The sequence below is a fragment of the Nycticebus coucang genome, chromosome 10, assembly GCF_027406575.1.
Source record: "Nycticebus coucang isolate mNycCou1 chromosome 10, mNycCou1.pri, whole genome shotgun sequence".
Classification (NCBI taxonomy): Eukaryota; Metazoa; Chordata; class Mammalia; order Primates; family Lorisidae; genus Nycticebus; species Nycticebus coucang.
The window spans coordinates 14,146,037-14,161,410 of NC_069789.1; the positions used below are offsets into that span (position 1 = coordinate 14,146,037).

The 15,374-nt window shown below is 40.3% G+C and overlaps 1 protein-coding gene across 1 annotated transcript in view; it reads right to left on the reverse strand.

Moving 5' to 3' along the window:
• The window catches only part of FMN2 (formin 2), a 378,063-nt gene that overhangs the window by 14,895 nt on the left and 347,794 nt on the right, over nucleotides 1-15,374 (reverse strand). The gene's annotated exons all lie outside the window — the stretch shown is intronic.

Below are 15,374 nucleotides of genomic sequence, written 5' to 3' on the forward strand. Positions count from 1 at the left end.
AAACCAAACAAACAAAAACCTGCCACCATGATTTCCTGATTTGAATTTCTAGGGGGGATTTCTGACATGATTCTCTGAATAAGGGATTATGCACTGCAGTCAGTACAAATCTAAAAATATAGGAGATAAGAGAAGTTTTTCAATAGCCATTTTTTCCCTCCACACAAGTCCTTAATGCAAATTGAGATGAAATTTGACCTCCATGAAGACATGTCTCGGGATATGGATGCTAACTGATACTTCAAGTATGCTGTGTTGTTTGTTGGTAATCTGACCTGTTAAAAGGTTAAAACTGAGAGATCTAGAATAAAGGACAGTTAGCAAACTTCTTCAACATCTCAAATCACAGCAGTCTCCACTGAGTGGCACTCAGAGGTGGCGAGTGTCTGGGACGAACCCTGAAACTATGACCATCTGTGGTGAAGAATCAAAATGCAAGTGCTTTAGAGAGAAGATGGAAGAGAAAGGCTCACATCCCATTTTGTAAATACATAACGAGCCTGGATTCTGTTCTGTAAAACCAAGAATATCCCTCTTTCTTATTCTTCCACAAAGAATTTAATACCAGAAAAACAAACAAACAAAAAAAAAACCTGAGAAATCTGAAAGGTGCTATTCAGAACTTTTTCCAATACTCAAACGATAAGCTAAACAACCTCTTAAAATGAGAATATTTGGGTTCATTTATTTGCTAGATTTTTACACTTCTGATCACATTGTTCATCATTAATATTTTTAAAATCTCTGATTTAGAAAAAAAATAGGTTTATTTTTCTCATGGACCTTGGGGCAGAGAATAGACTTGAATTTCCATGAAATTCACGAAAGTGGCTCAGTTGACATTCCTTCTAAGTCCTGTAAAAAGGACATGTTTTTCTGTACATATTGAGGATATGTTAGATATCCTTAAGGAAAATGGTAAAATGACAATCACTGGTTCCACAAACTTAGGATAGTTAAATTAAAAAGAAAACCAAACCAAACCAAAACCTCCCGCCATACGTGACAGCCCAAACTATTATAAGATCGTATTTGACAGCAAAGTTCATCTTTTATTATAGGAGATGCTATTTACTACATTTGACATTTTTCATGGAAACATCCTCTTTCTATTTCCATCTGTGTTAAAATATTTTCTTCACCCTTCCCTACATTTCAGTAGAGTCTTTGACTATAGCTAGAGAGATATAAAGTTAAGCTCTATAGGCACTTACACTATGGTTTTTGACACCTCTTTAGCAATAGTAATACGAATGTAAAATTTGTGCACTATGTTTTTAGGCAAAAAAAATATTTTTTGGGGAGGTTCTTGGGGACTTCAAGGACAATGAGACATAGAAGTTAGTTTATAGAGAGTTTATCCAATTCCCTCCCTGTAAAACTCATACAAGAGCATAACAAAGCTATTTATAGCATAATAGTTTAGAATTATGCAAGAGAAGATTGGCTTAATTAAGGAATAAGATGTGGGGGATACAAGGCAGGAATGGATCAAGGAAACACACATAGTAAGAGAGAAACAAGGGTCAGAAATTTTCCTCTATTTATTATTATTTATTATTTCTATGTGGCTACAAATATGCTGCTTATCCTACCATCAACTCACATGGTTTATTTTGAGTTGAAAACAAAACATGAATCCTACCCTGCAGCAAGTTATCCTTTTCACTGTGACTCCACACACCCACGGCTCCAGAGCGTGCCTGAAGTCTCTGCCTCCACTTCCTCTGCCCCCATTTAATCAGGCGTTTGTCCTTACACATCCAACGGAGACTAGACCCGCCATGACCCCAAATGCTCATCTTTCTCACCCTCGTACTGACAGTATTATATATGGTTCTTCTTTTTTTTTCATTATTTTTAAATTAAAATCATAACTGTATACATTCATGGGGTACAATGTCAAGATTTGATACACAGTGTGGCTCTTCCTGATGGCGGCCTGCAGGCAACCTGGCCCCACGGTTTACTCCCTGCACCTGTCAACCTCACTGCTCTCCCTCGCTCTGCTCCAGCCACTTTGGCCTCCTTCCTGAACACACTCCTCCCTCAGGCTCTGCGCACGGCGGTGATGCTCTCTCCACTGCAGCGATCTGCCTCTGGAGATCCACTAGTTTATTCTTACAGCTCACATCTCAGAGAGACCCTGTGTGGCTAGCTTACCTGAGACAAACCACTTCCCAGAACTCTGTTTTCCTTTGCCCCTGCTCTATGTTTTGTCTGGGGCCTAGTATATGATTATGGCTGATCTGGTCCTCCTTACTCTAACGCAGGCTCCACCAGGGCAGGGATTAGGTTTCTATCACAATTCCAGTGTCTGGCATGTAGTACCCACTTAATAAACACAGACATGTTAATGCCCTCAGGAAAGCAGAATGAAGGTTACAGAGGTGGTGTTCAGAGTCTGAAGAAGTGGATGGTGGTGCCATGTGGAAGAATCAGACAGGAAAATGAAAATCTTGCTGTTCCCCTCATTTCTCCCAGGATCTATCTCAGGACATCCATTTTTTAGTGAATCTACCTTAGATTGGGGAACATTGATTTTGAAATAGTCCAATTTCAGAATTTCTCCTAGAGCAAGAAAGGTGAAAGGTTTGGCATTGCTGCCTCTGAGAAGTGGTGAGAAGTGTGATCTGCCGTGCTGCATAAAAATCATGGTACCCCTAAGGACACAGCTAAAATATCAGATGATCGCTAGGCCGACCAGGAAGCTGAATGAATTGGAAGCCCAAAGAGACTCCAAAACAGCAAAGAGAACTGAAGATATTATATCAGGGTAATAGAAAACCTGGTTGCATCTTGAAAGTTAATCTAAATGTCAGAAGATTCACAACATAAAACAAGGGATTGGCTTTATCTGTGTGGTTGTAGAGAGAGCAGAAAGACAGCCAGACAGCCATTCATTCCACCAGCCTTTACCCAAAACCTCTGGGGCCAGATGGACTACAGAATTTAGAACTTTCCCGATTTTGGACAGGAATATGGTGTATAACATTATCCACAGGGCCGGATAGCACAGAATCATCCAACACATTAATACATCTGTAGTAAACATACGAACGTTCACAAAGAAGACTGCAAATAGCCCCATGTAAGTTGAGTTTTACTCACAGATGAATTTGCCACAAACCTAAGAATAAACTTTTGGTTTCAAACATTTTTTAGTCTGCAAATTATAGGCAAGAGGTTATAGCTCTGCACTACAAATGAACAAAACAATATCTATTATAATAATTGTCCCTAAAGTTGGTAAATTCCATTATTCTTGTTTGAGAATTCATTAAATGATCAGGTGGAAAAGAAAAAATGGTCGCTGACATGAAGAATTTGGATGTCAACATTTCATACTTAGCTTTTCTGAGATCAGTATCATTATGCCACTTGCTTTTAGTAATTATTCACTATGTTAGAAATTTTGCATTTAATACCGTCAATAGCTTCACTACCAGATAATTGGAGATTGTTACTTTAGTCACACAAATTGGAAATCTCAGGTTGACTAAGATTAAATAATCACCCAAGGTCAAAGAACTGGCCCATAAATGATAGTGCTTCAATTTGTAATTTTTGAATTCAAATTTAGGGAAGGATTGTTGATAAAATAACATTGTGTGCTGTTTGGCTTCTATAAGGTCAAATTTAGTGTTATTTAATGTTAAATCTTTCTGATGCTAAGTTTACTGCTTTTTAAGTTAACATCAATATGTAAATGGTATTTTTTGCCATTCATAATAGTGTGTAGGTGACTATATATTGATTTCATAGTAGTACTGAGCACACTGGATACTTTTTCCCCCATTCTTGAGATACTTTAATAGTTCAGAAAGTAGAAGGAAAGAGGAGAGAGAGGGGAGTGGAGGTGGGATATAAGAGGAGGGAGGGCATTTGGGGGGACCTCACCTAATGTGCAGGATGCAATGGTACATTTCAAAACTATTAAGAAATGAGTATAATTGTGATGGATGTGTTACTTAGTTCAATGTAAGCATTTCACATTGTATATTGAAGCAGTACCCTGAACCCCATAAATGCATCGATGTACAAAGTTATGATTTAATAAAAAACAAAAAAATTCAAAAAAATACGTGAATGATAATGATAATGACAGCAACTAAAGTTAACAGAGAAGTTTCTTCATGTGAGAGAGCGTGCTAAATGCTTCGTACTCCGTGTCTTTAATTCCCTCCAGGAACTGGGTATTTTCAGCACTTTCATTTTATAGATGGGGAAACTTAGGCTCAGAGAGATAAATTAACCTGACAAGGACACACCCAGGACTTTTCAACTACAAACACACCCTCTTCCCGCCTATCTTTTTTGGAGTTTGTAAAAGGGAAACATTAAGAAAGTTAATCAGAGGTTGCGGGAAATAAACTCACAGCAGAGAATTATGAGTGGGTCTGTCTTAAATACAGCACAACGGGGTGGCGCCTGTGGCTCAAAGGAGTAGGGCGCCAGCCCCATATGCCAAAAGTGGCAGGTTCAAACCCAGCCCCGGCCAAAAACTGCAAACAAACAAACAAACAAAAAACAGCACATCAATTTAAGAGTGTGTTACTGTCCACACCTACTCTGACATTTAAAATCAAAGCTACAGAGTTATCTGTGACTGTCTGAAATTCTCTTAACTTATCAAATACACTTTTTCCCTATCTATGCTTCATCTTATTTACCTCCCCCATATACTTAGAAAACTTTAAGGGGGCCAAATGGAATTTTATCAAACTTTCCAAAAATGTTACGCCTAGGGCATAAGAATTAGAATTCCAGAGGTTAAGTTTTTAAAATAATCCCATCTCACAAAAATAAGATCTAGAAATACACTTTTATTTCTGCAAACTATGTATTATCTAAACATGTAACAATAATTAGAAGATTTTAAGGATTAAAGTATTAATACTTTCACCTGTGTCCTTTTCTTATATTCAACAAACTTTTAGAGACACCCTTGGTTTTTATTTATTTACTTTTTTCCTGGACAAATTACAACATAAAAGAGTGGGGCTTCTTGTTTGCAAACTTCTACTTCTGGCTATTTTCAATTCTAAAAGAATGCCTAACTATCATGAGCATGCTATCTACTCTTTCGAAAAAATGTGAACGGTTATATGTGTATAACTTAATTTGAAGTGATGGTAACTGCAGCCCACCTTAGAGGCCCAGATTATAAAACAGAGGAATACTCATGATGCTTAATACACACAGCAAAACAGTAAATCATTAGCACACGGGCAGAGACTCTCTATTAAAAAAGAAACAAAAACCAGACCTTACTTCTTTCTTGTCTACTCTCTGGGTGTTGTTACCCACCACTGGAGACCGGGCTTACCCAGCTGAAATGTTAAATCAAACGTACTGTCCCCTGCCGCTGTACTAGTTCTGCTCTCCATGATTCTAATCTGGTGGAGACAGAGGTCACTTTTGGGTTAATGGGACTCAGGGGATCAGGAGCTCTCAGGAGCAGGCAGGCTGCCCTCCCTAACTAACGCTGGCTTTTCCTCTAGGGCACACACCATGTCATCTAGCTCATCCCCGAAACTACTCCAGGGGCCAAAGGACATTGTGAAGCCCCCTAAAGAGATGACATTTATCTACTGATGCCAGGTCTAATCTGGTTACAGCCAAACAGCTACAGACTCAGCCAACACAGCTGCAATTCTGTCCTTATACTTTAAAAAAACTAACATTTCTATCTACAAAGCCAGAAATTTCGACTCTCCAAGGGACAGGGCAGACTTACTCCCCACAGGCACACCAGCGCAAGGCCACCTCTGTATCCCTGTGTACCTGGCTTTCCCTTTCCCAGGGATGACTGTGAGCTAATTCCACACTGTGCAGGGGCAGGGCAGCTTGCTCCAGGAGAGGTCAGAGTGCTCTTTTTGTAAAGGCAGAAGTGGCAGCTCCTCGATGGCCCTCATTCTGCAAGGCACAGCTATCCAAGTAGGACTTTATATATAGTTCAGCATCAAGTTTTAAATCATTCAAAAAAGGAATCTGCAAGGAGACATACCAGCCTTTCTCCAGAGAGAGATCAATGAGCTGTGGAGACATGTTGGCCAGGAACACTTTCTTTTATCTAGATACAGAGTGTGAGGCTCAGGTGCCAGCCTCACTGCTGGTCCCGAAGGCAGGCAGCGACCTCTATAATCAATTGGCGGAGGGACATGGCTGGGGCCACGTGGGAGAGAATGGAGACAACGCTGATGGATTATTTAGAGAATGTTTATTACTACCAACAAGATAAAGTGACAGATGGGGGTGATTAAATAAAGTTTTCAGACTGAGAAAGGCATTCAAGATATCAGGGAACCTAAATGTTTTATCATAGATCTTACTCAGGAAACAAAAGCAAAATAAATCAAAATAGAATGAAATAAAAAGGAATATTCTCATAGGCTTCATATAAAACAACTTTCAAAAAGATTGAGCAGATCGACCTCTGGTGTATCTATGTATTAATAAATCATAATTAGAAAACCTAAATTTTAAAACAAAGTTATACATCATTATAGGAATTATATGTAGGGTATAATGTCATTTTCATTTATTTGGCTCTGCAAAATTATTACCGTCTAAAAACTGTAAAATCATAGGTTCTAAATACCAAGAATTTTAAAATTTGATTTTGATGTAAAATTATAAGTACATACAATATTGATCGAAGAATAAAAAATTATAAGTTGAGCAAGTGTTTAGACTGAATGTATAGCATGCTGACTATAATTAATAATATATACTGTATTCTTTTTTTTTTTCTTTTTTTGGTTTTTGGCCAGGGTTAGGTTTGAACCCACCACTTCTGGCATAGGGGACCGGTGCCCTACTCCTTGAGCCATATACTGTATTCTTGAAATTTGCTAAAAGATTTGATGTTAAGTGTTCTTACTACAAAAAAAATGGTTGGGGGATATATTAGCTTTATTATGATAATTACTTCACAATATTAAAACATCACATTGTATACCTTAAATACATATAATTTTTATTTGTCAGTTATGCCTCAATAAAGCTAGAGAGAATTATATCTATCTATCTATATATATATATAATAATTTAAATATGATAATGATTCACTAGTACCTTTAAGGAGGAACACACTGTATACAATAGCTTTCCACATACACCAAAGAACCCAAGCTACATAATGCTGATTTGCCAAGGTTGTGCTATTCAATTGATGGATACATCAATGAACTAGAAATGTCAATATCCAAGACCAAGTTATAATTCTACAGTCAGTTCTTCAGTGTCAACCTGCCTCGCCCTCACTGCATGCCCAGTGGCTAGTAAGCACCATATAAATGGCCCGTCTCTATTACTATCTGCCTTAACAAAAGTCTCCTTTCCAAAGGCTCAAAATCCATCTTAGGACCTGACAGCTGGCCACAGCTCAAGTTTCTGAGCCCAACTTTACATAACAAGCAGAAGCAAACCCCCCAGCAGTGACTTGGCTAGAAGGCCAGAGGAGTGTGCTCCTGTGTCAGTGACCAGAAAGGCGTAGGTGGGGGGCGCCAGGGGCAACAAGGATTCTGGAGGGAAGGCAGGGGTTCATTAAGCAAAAGTCAAAGATGCAAGTCTTTACTCCACAGAAAAGACAGACAAGTTCCTTACTCTTATTTTTATCTAGTTATAGTATTTTTAATTCTTTTTTCTCTAAGTATTTATTTCTTATCCATTAGAAATATAAGTTCCATGTGTTAAAGAAACTTGCATGCTAGAATTCTTTCTGTGGAGATTAGATTTAAAGAACTTTATTTGCAACTGGTGAATAATTTAAACACACACGCGCATACTTACAATATGTATTATATGTGTGTATAGACAATGACTTGGACTTCCTGAAATGAGTTTGCACAGGGAAAGCACATGTCATCAGCAAGCACAGAGTCAGGAAGTGTAAACTGTTAATTATGCAAACCAAGGATCTTTTTGATATTGGAATAAGCTATGCCATTTCTTTCTTTCTCCTTCCTCCCTCCCTCCTTCCCTCCTTCCTTCCTTCCTCAATTTTGCCACCAGATTTCATCGTTAAAAGACTTTCTTTCCTTGAGTATGTACAGAACTAACTATGTGGGGACAGAGGGAATAGCAGGGTGTGCCAGGAAGAAAGAAGAGGAACCAACAGAGGATTTAAAACTAGGAACAAACTAAAAGGAGAGCGCTATGTTCAACTGTGGTTCACTTTTATGCTATAACTCTAATGGGTGAGTTCTATTTTCTCATTCTTTCTTCAAAAACGGCCACATTGAGCTATCATTCACATACTGTACAATTCATCCATTCAAAGTGAACAATTTTTTTTTTTATTCCAGAACATTCGTAGGGTTGCGTAAACATCTACAACCACCTAGATTTAGAACATCTCCTATTCCCCAAAAGAAACTCCCATCAGCCATCAATCTCCATTCCTCTCCCCAGCACCTCACGACCCTGATCCCCGACAAGGACTAATCTTGTTCAGACTTTATATATTTGCCTATTCTGGAAATCTCATCAATCAAATCACATATGTGATCTTCCGTGACTTTCTTCTTTCACTTAGTGTAACATTTTCCAGGGCCATCCATGTCATAGCATGTATGAGTGCTTTAGTTATTTTCATTATTAAATAATATTCCATCGTGCAGATAAATCTCACATTTTACTTATTCATTCGTCATTGATTGTCATTTGAGTTGTTTTCACAAAGCTTTATTTCTTGTAGCAATATATCTAGCGCAGTGTTTTTCAACCTTTTTTATATCACCATACTCTTGAATCTATAGTTCAATTTCGGTGGCACACTTAGATTACGTTGATCAAAAAAAAAAAAAGAGTAAGAAAAGAATATACTTACTGTGCTTTGAACTTCTTTCAAAAATAATTTAATTAATTATCTTTAAAAACTTTCACAGCACACAAGTTGAAAATCATTGATCTAGAAGATGACTTGGTCACACAGTAAATATGTTGAACCTTTTGAGGAATTGCCAGACTGTTTCCCCACATAGTTGCGTTGTTTACATTCCCACCAAGGATGCCTGAGGGTTCCATACCTTCTCCACATCATCCCCTGAACTTGACATTGTCTTTTTTATTACCGCCATCCTAGGGAGCAAGAAGAGCACCTCTCTATGGGTTTCATTTGTGTTTCCCTGTCGGTGAACGGTGTGGGGGTCTTTTCACGTGCTCAGTGGCCATTCTAGTTGCTTTCTTAACAACGTTTTAAAAATATCTCTAAAGACACCTTCATAGGATCCTATTTTCTGTACATTTTCATTCTCAAAATATCTTGGTACTGATGTCCATACCTGGCACAGCCCCCCTCCATCACCGTCCCTGACCCCTCTCAGCACTCGCTTTCACACATGATTCCTTTTAAAATTGAGTCAGATGTCTTATCACAGTTGCTTCCAAACCTTAACCAGAGTTTAGCAGATGGACAAATTGCTGTTTGTCAAATAGAATTACTACTAACATGCCTTAGCCTAACCTCTGTCGTCAGCTTCAAACCTGGTATAGAGACCAATCCCTAAAACACAGGAGGGATGATCTCTTCCCTCCTTCTCTCATGACTAGTCCCTGATTGCCCATTATTTACCCTACATCCCCCAATTTTTAAGTGTAGAAGAAACATTTTCCATGTCTCTGAAGCTTCACTCCCACTAACGGGAACAGGGGTGGTATCTGAGAGAGAAGGCCAGAGGCAGAGGAAGAGGAGGGAGTCCCAGCTGGGGAATTTCTCTGCCTGAAGGGGTCAGAGTTAGCACGGACAATGCCCTGGTGGGAAGGCGCTGTCAGGAGCCTTTGCCTGCTTCTATTTTTGATTTATCTTAAAAATCTAGGAGCTAGCAGAAGTCTATACAAACCGAAGAATTTGTTGATTTGATATTGTAGGAATCCAACAGGTCTGTTCCTCCTTCCCTAATACATTATAGCCATTTAATTATTTCAAAATATCGTAAAGATATTTATTCTCCCTATCAGGCACAATAGGGGCACAACTACAACATGGACTTGACCTAACAAATGTAAACAGTGTGACCTAATCGTCTGTACCCTCACATTAATCTGAAATAAAAAGAGAAACAAACAAACAAAAAGATAAAATATAATGACTCCTTAACAATAACACCTACTAAATTGTATGGGAACTTTGTTTCAGCCTATATAAACTACCTGTTATTTTATAAAACAGGTAATTTTAAATATTTTTACTCCAAAAGTGTATTTTGATCTAAAATAGTTCCATAAACTTTGCTAAGACATCACAAAAAAATGTTAAGCAAGTACTAGAGGAAAATTCAGAATTGCTCAGATATGTAACAAGTGTCTATAAGCTCACTAAAAGATGGTACAAGGTTCAAATCCTTAACAAAGCAAGAAGATCTTTGGAGAAGATACTTTCTTGGCTTTTAGTACCAATTCATGTTTGGGGTGCCCTACTAGAACTACTAATGAACTGGTTTCCTCTTTTTGTGCATGAGGATTTTGAGGAAGATTTCCCAAAGTTTAAAAAACATCTCTTGGAACATGGCAGCAAGTCACGACAAATGCAAAGTTCTTTCTCACTTAATTTTTACCTTAAGAGTTTACATCCTTCTAAGGGAACTGTTTCACAAAGTGAATTTCCTCATGTCCAGGGTTTCAGATCTTCTCCTAACCTTAGCTTTTTCCAAAGAATTTTAGGAGATTTGCTTCCTTGATCTCTAGTATCATACTGAATATTCACTTGTTAATATCTGAGCTGACACTTAAACTTCTACGATCCCCAAAAGTGATGCAGCCAGGAACCTGTGAAGAGGAAGTTTTCATAGGTATTCCTCCTAAATACATCCTCAGATTCATCCACTTCCTGCAATCTCTAATGCTTTCAGCCCCATCTAGATAGTGAAACCTTTTCCTGAGCTGTTACACTACTTCCTTACTTGGTTCCCAGCACTACTCTTCAAATTAACTACCCACTCGGCAGTCAATGACCTTCTCAGTCCATAATTCATAACAGGGTATTGCCTTTTGTAAACAAAGCAAAACTAAAAACAAACAAACAAAAAAGCCTTTGATGACTTTCTATTGCATGGACACTCAAAATTAATCTGTTACTACAGATACTAGGGCCTAAATGATCAGGTCCCCAACTATATCATCAAATTCATCTTGTGGCTCCTACCTTTCTTGGGGAAGCTGAATCCTCCTGGCTACGTGGCCTTGAACACCTTTCCCTCTGCCTGGTTGCTCACACATCACATCGCTCCCTCCCTGCCACACCCCTTCATCTAGTCCTTTCTTGGAATTCTTTAGTCATCCAAATAAAGGGTGTCCCCTCAGAAAGGCCTCCCCTGGCCATCTTTTCTAAATGAACCTCTTCTTTGGTTCATTTAGAAAATGACTCCATGTTTATTTTCCTTGCAGCCCTAATTTCAACATGTGATTAGATATGTGCTTACTTTTCATAGTCTGCTTCTCTCGTGAGAGGGTAAGACCCATGCGGCCAGGAATGTTGCCTGGCATATAGTAGGAGATAAATAATTGTTGAATGAATTGCCTATTCTGACCTAATGCATCTTTATTACTCCTATTCATGAATGTAGATTGGATTCCCCACAATCATTCTCAGCCTCCATTAGCCCCTATTTTGAATGTCTAGTTTATGATTGTCCTGCCAAAGCTTCAGTTACAGGAAGTTGGCACTGGGAAGAGAATTTCCATGTGGGTCATTTCTCTGGACATTGATGCCTGAAAGAAAAGGGTAAATGGCCAGATTCATGTGCTGCTGCAATCCAACGACGCTAAATAGCAATCCAGCAAGGAGATTCGCTTCAGCGTCCCATGTTAACTATGTAAGAATGAACGTTTCCTGGCTCCATTCTTCAGATATATTTTTGATCACTCTAAAAGTAGTCTCTTCCTTTGCAAGCTTATGCCAATGATATCATATGTAAATGTGAACATACAGCTCTCTTGAACACAAATTATGGAAAGAGGAATGTTAACACAGCATGAGGTGCTCTCCAGCACAACGCACACCCCTCTAAGGACAAACATTCAAGTCATTCTCTGCTAATTACAGATTTCAGCTGGGCTGACAGCAGACTTGACTGCTACATGCTTGAGCAGTGAGAGGCGTGCCTCTCCTCTCTCTTGGTTCATCAAAGACTACCTGTCCCAAAGTCAAATAAACCAGTAAATTAAGTTCAACAACACTTTAAACATAACCCTTACTAATGTCACAAGTGATTTATTAAATTCAAATGTCCTTAGCTGACTAAACAAGAAATCACGAAAGGCCACGCTACACATGATGAGGTTTGGGGCCCAGCTGCCAGAGACAGGTTCTGTTGCCTAAAATGCCCTCACCTCCCGGACTGCCTGTGAAAATCCTTCGCTTGCCCCAAGCTCCATGTGGAAAGTCCTCTGGGCAGAATTCACCTGCCCTTCTCATGTTCCCCACACCAGTGCTCTACTGTTAACTCAAGATGATGAGGCCTCATCTGGGCCACTTGGATGTCTCTGTGCCCAGCCAAACTCAAAACGGGATGAGCGAATAGTTACAAATAGCTTCACATAGTTATACGGCTGCACACTCTGCCTGAAACTGAGTGTAACTCACAGCAGAGCAAAAGCCCTGAGCAAGAGTGAGACCCCGTCTCTCCCCCAAGTAGAAAACATTAGCCAGGCACAGTGGTGGGCTCCTTGATTCCTAGTTACGTGGGAGGCTGAGGCAGGAGGATCACTTGAGCCCAGGAGTTTGAGGCTGCTGTGAGCTATCATGATGCCCCTGCACTCCACTCAGGGCAACAGAGTGAGTCTATGTCAAAAAAAAGCGGGAGTGAGAAGTGAAGTTGTTCTAGGAATCTCATCCTCTTCTCCTGGGACCCATACTGTAGCTCCATAGTCAGGGTCAACAGGATACACATTCTTAATCAGTCTGCCCCTCTTTCTTCTAATGAATAGAGCTCCTGTTGTTCTAGTTCTACAGAGCTTCAGCAGTGGCAGGCGATACTAACCCAAGTGTTCCTGACAACATAAGATGCCCATTTCCTTACATGTTACAGTTACGCTCTGTGAGATCTCCGGGGAGAGGCCTGGAAGGGCAAAATGTGAGTTTACTCCCCATGTGCCAGTGAACACAGTCTATTGAGAATATTTTAAAAAATGATTTGTCCTTGTGTTTTGTGCTGCTCAGTGATGACAAGTCTAGATTTTTTTTTAAAGTAGGCTTTCTTATCAACAGTTGCATACACCTAGTTCAAAGTAGATGAAAAAAACACTTTCTGACTCATGACAAAACCAATGGTAAGCATAAAAACAGGACTCCATAGTAGAACATTTTCAAACAAATGCTCACTTTTGGACTCTGAGCCAAGACTTTTTACCTAATCAAGAATGCAACTGAGTAGAATGCAAAGTAGTATTGTGATTAGCAATACATGTCTAGCAACGTGTCTAGCAATACATCACCTTGTAGGCAGCTGTTACTGGGATATCATTTTTTTAAATTAAACAACGGAAGAACAGAATGCAGACACTGCACTCTACACGTACACTCTAATACATGACCTCATTTACTGTACACAGCAGCACTGCCAGAGAGGTAGGATCATTTCCATTTTCTACAATTCTGAAGCTGGTAATTGGCAACTTAGTTGTCGTTAGTAAACAGCAGCTAGTAAGAAGTAGTAATAAGTAGTGAGCACTAAGTAGGAGCTATCAAGGAGTAATTTAGAAATCCAAACCATATTGGCTACAAAAACAGTAGACCTGTTCAACATGGATAGAAAGAAATTTACCATCTCAAGAAATATGTAGGCATTTGAGTCCAGGGGTAGAGTGAAACAGCCAAATCGATAACTCCATTGATTGCCCCTCCATGTGAACACCTAAGTCAACAAATATCCATTCAAACAAGCACCTTCAGAAAAACCAAAAAGCAGCTGAGTGGTCACACTACCTGGTTTTAACATTATATCAGGGAAAGAGGAACTGAGGAGGGCAGAAAAGCCAGTCTTGCACCGCCCCATCCCCTGACAGTGCTGTGCCATCATGAATGGAAGGGATCTGTGTGCCGAGTGAGGGACAGTGAAGTCATTATGAGACTCTGCACTGAAACCCAGGGCTGCCCAGGCACAGAGAGCACAGCACAGGGTGGAATTCTTCTGGTGCCCATGGGGGGAGCATTTGAGCAGCCTGGCCAGAGGAAGAATCCCCCCCCACACCTCCACCCCATGCATATTGAGTTCCTCTCCCCAGGCCCAAGTCTGAGTTTCCACTACCCCCACCACCGGCAGAAAAAGAGCATTGTGGGGCCTGGACTAAATCACAAGGCAGACAGGCCACAGGGCGGTAGTCTGGCCACAGGGCTGTAGTCAGGGCACAGAACTTGGCTTTGCTTCTTGGGTACCAGCTTAGCCACAGTGAAATTACGTACCAAGCAGGCTTTTGTGGCCCCTGCATCCAGGCCTTAGGTTCCTGGATGGCATTTCTGGACCCACCCTGAGCCAGAAGGAAAGATGCTGTCCTGCTGCCCTGAAGGGAAGGATCCAGTCTTGGCCGGAGTCACCACCTGTTGACTAAAGAGCCATTGAGCTTTGAATGAACCTCAGAAGTAGCCGGGCAGCAGTCACCACTGGCTTTCGGTGAGACTGGGCAGGCTTGAGGTGTGAGCTGGCACTGGTGGCCAGGAGGAGTGCCCACATCAGCCCTCCCCCAACTCCAGCAGCCCAGCCCAGAGGGTGAGGGAAGACAGTGACAGACTTTGGTAATCCAGGGAATTCTCTTGTATCTTACCCAAGCTCACGAAGGCCATGCAACCAGGAGTCAGCCAGAGTCACAGCATTGCTGAGCTTGGGGCACCCCCAGTCCTGATTTAGCTGGAGTGACCAGAGACTTAGACCACAACGCTCAATCCCAGTTGTGTGTCTGGAAAGCCTTCTCAAGAAGGATAGGTTCAAATAAGCCCAGATGATGAAGATTAAAATAAATACCTAACTCTTCAGTGTCCAGACATTGACACGCATTCACAAGCATCAGGAACATCCGGGAGACATGACCTCACCAAACTAGCTAGAGAAGGACCAGTGATGGACCCAGGAGGACGGAGAGAGGTGACCTTTCAGACGTAGAACTCAAAATAGAAGCTCGATGAACTTCAAGACAACACACAGAAGGAGTTCAGAAGCCCATCAGAGAAACTTAAAGAAGAGACCGAAATAATAATACTAGGCAGGAATGCTAAAGCTTAAGAATGAAAAACTGAGGAACGCATGGAGTTTCTCAACAGCAAAGACAGAATCAGTGAGCTTGAAGACAGGCCATTTGGAAACTCAGAGGAGAAGGAAGAGAAAAGAGTAAGTAAGAATGAAGCCTGCCTGGAAGATCCAAAAAATAGCCTCAGA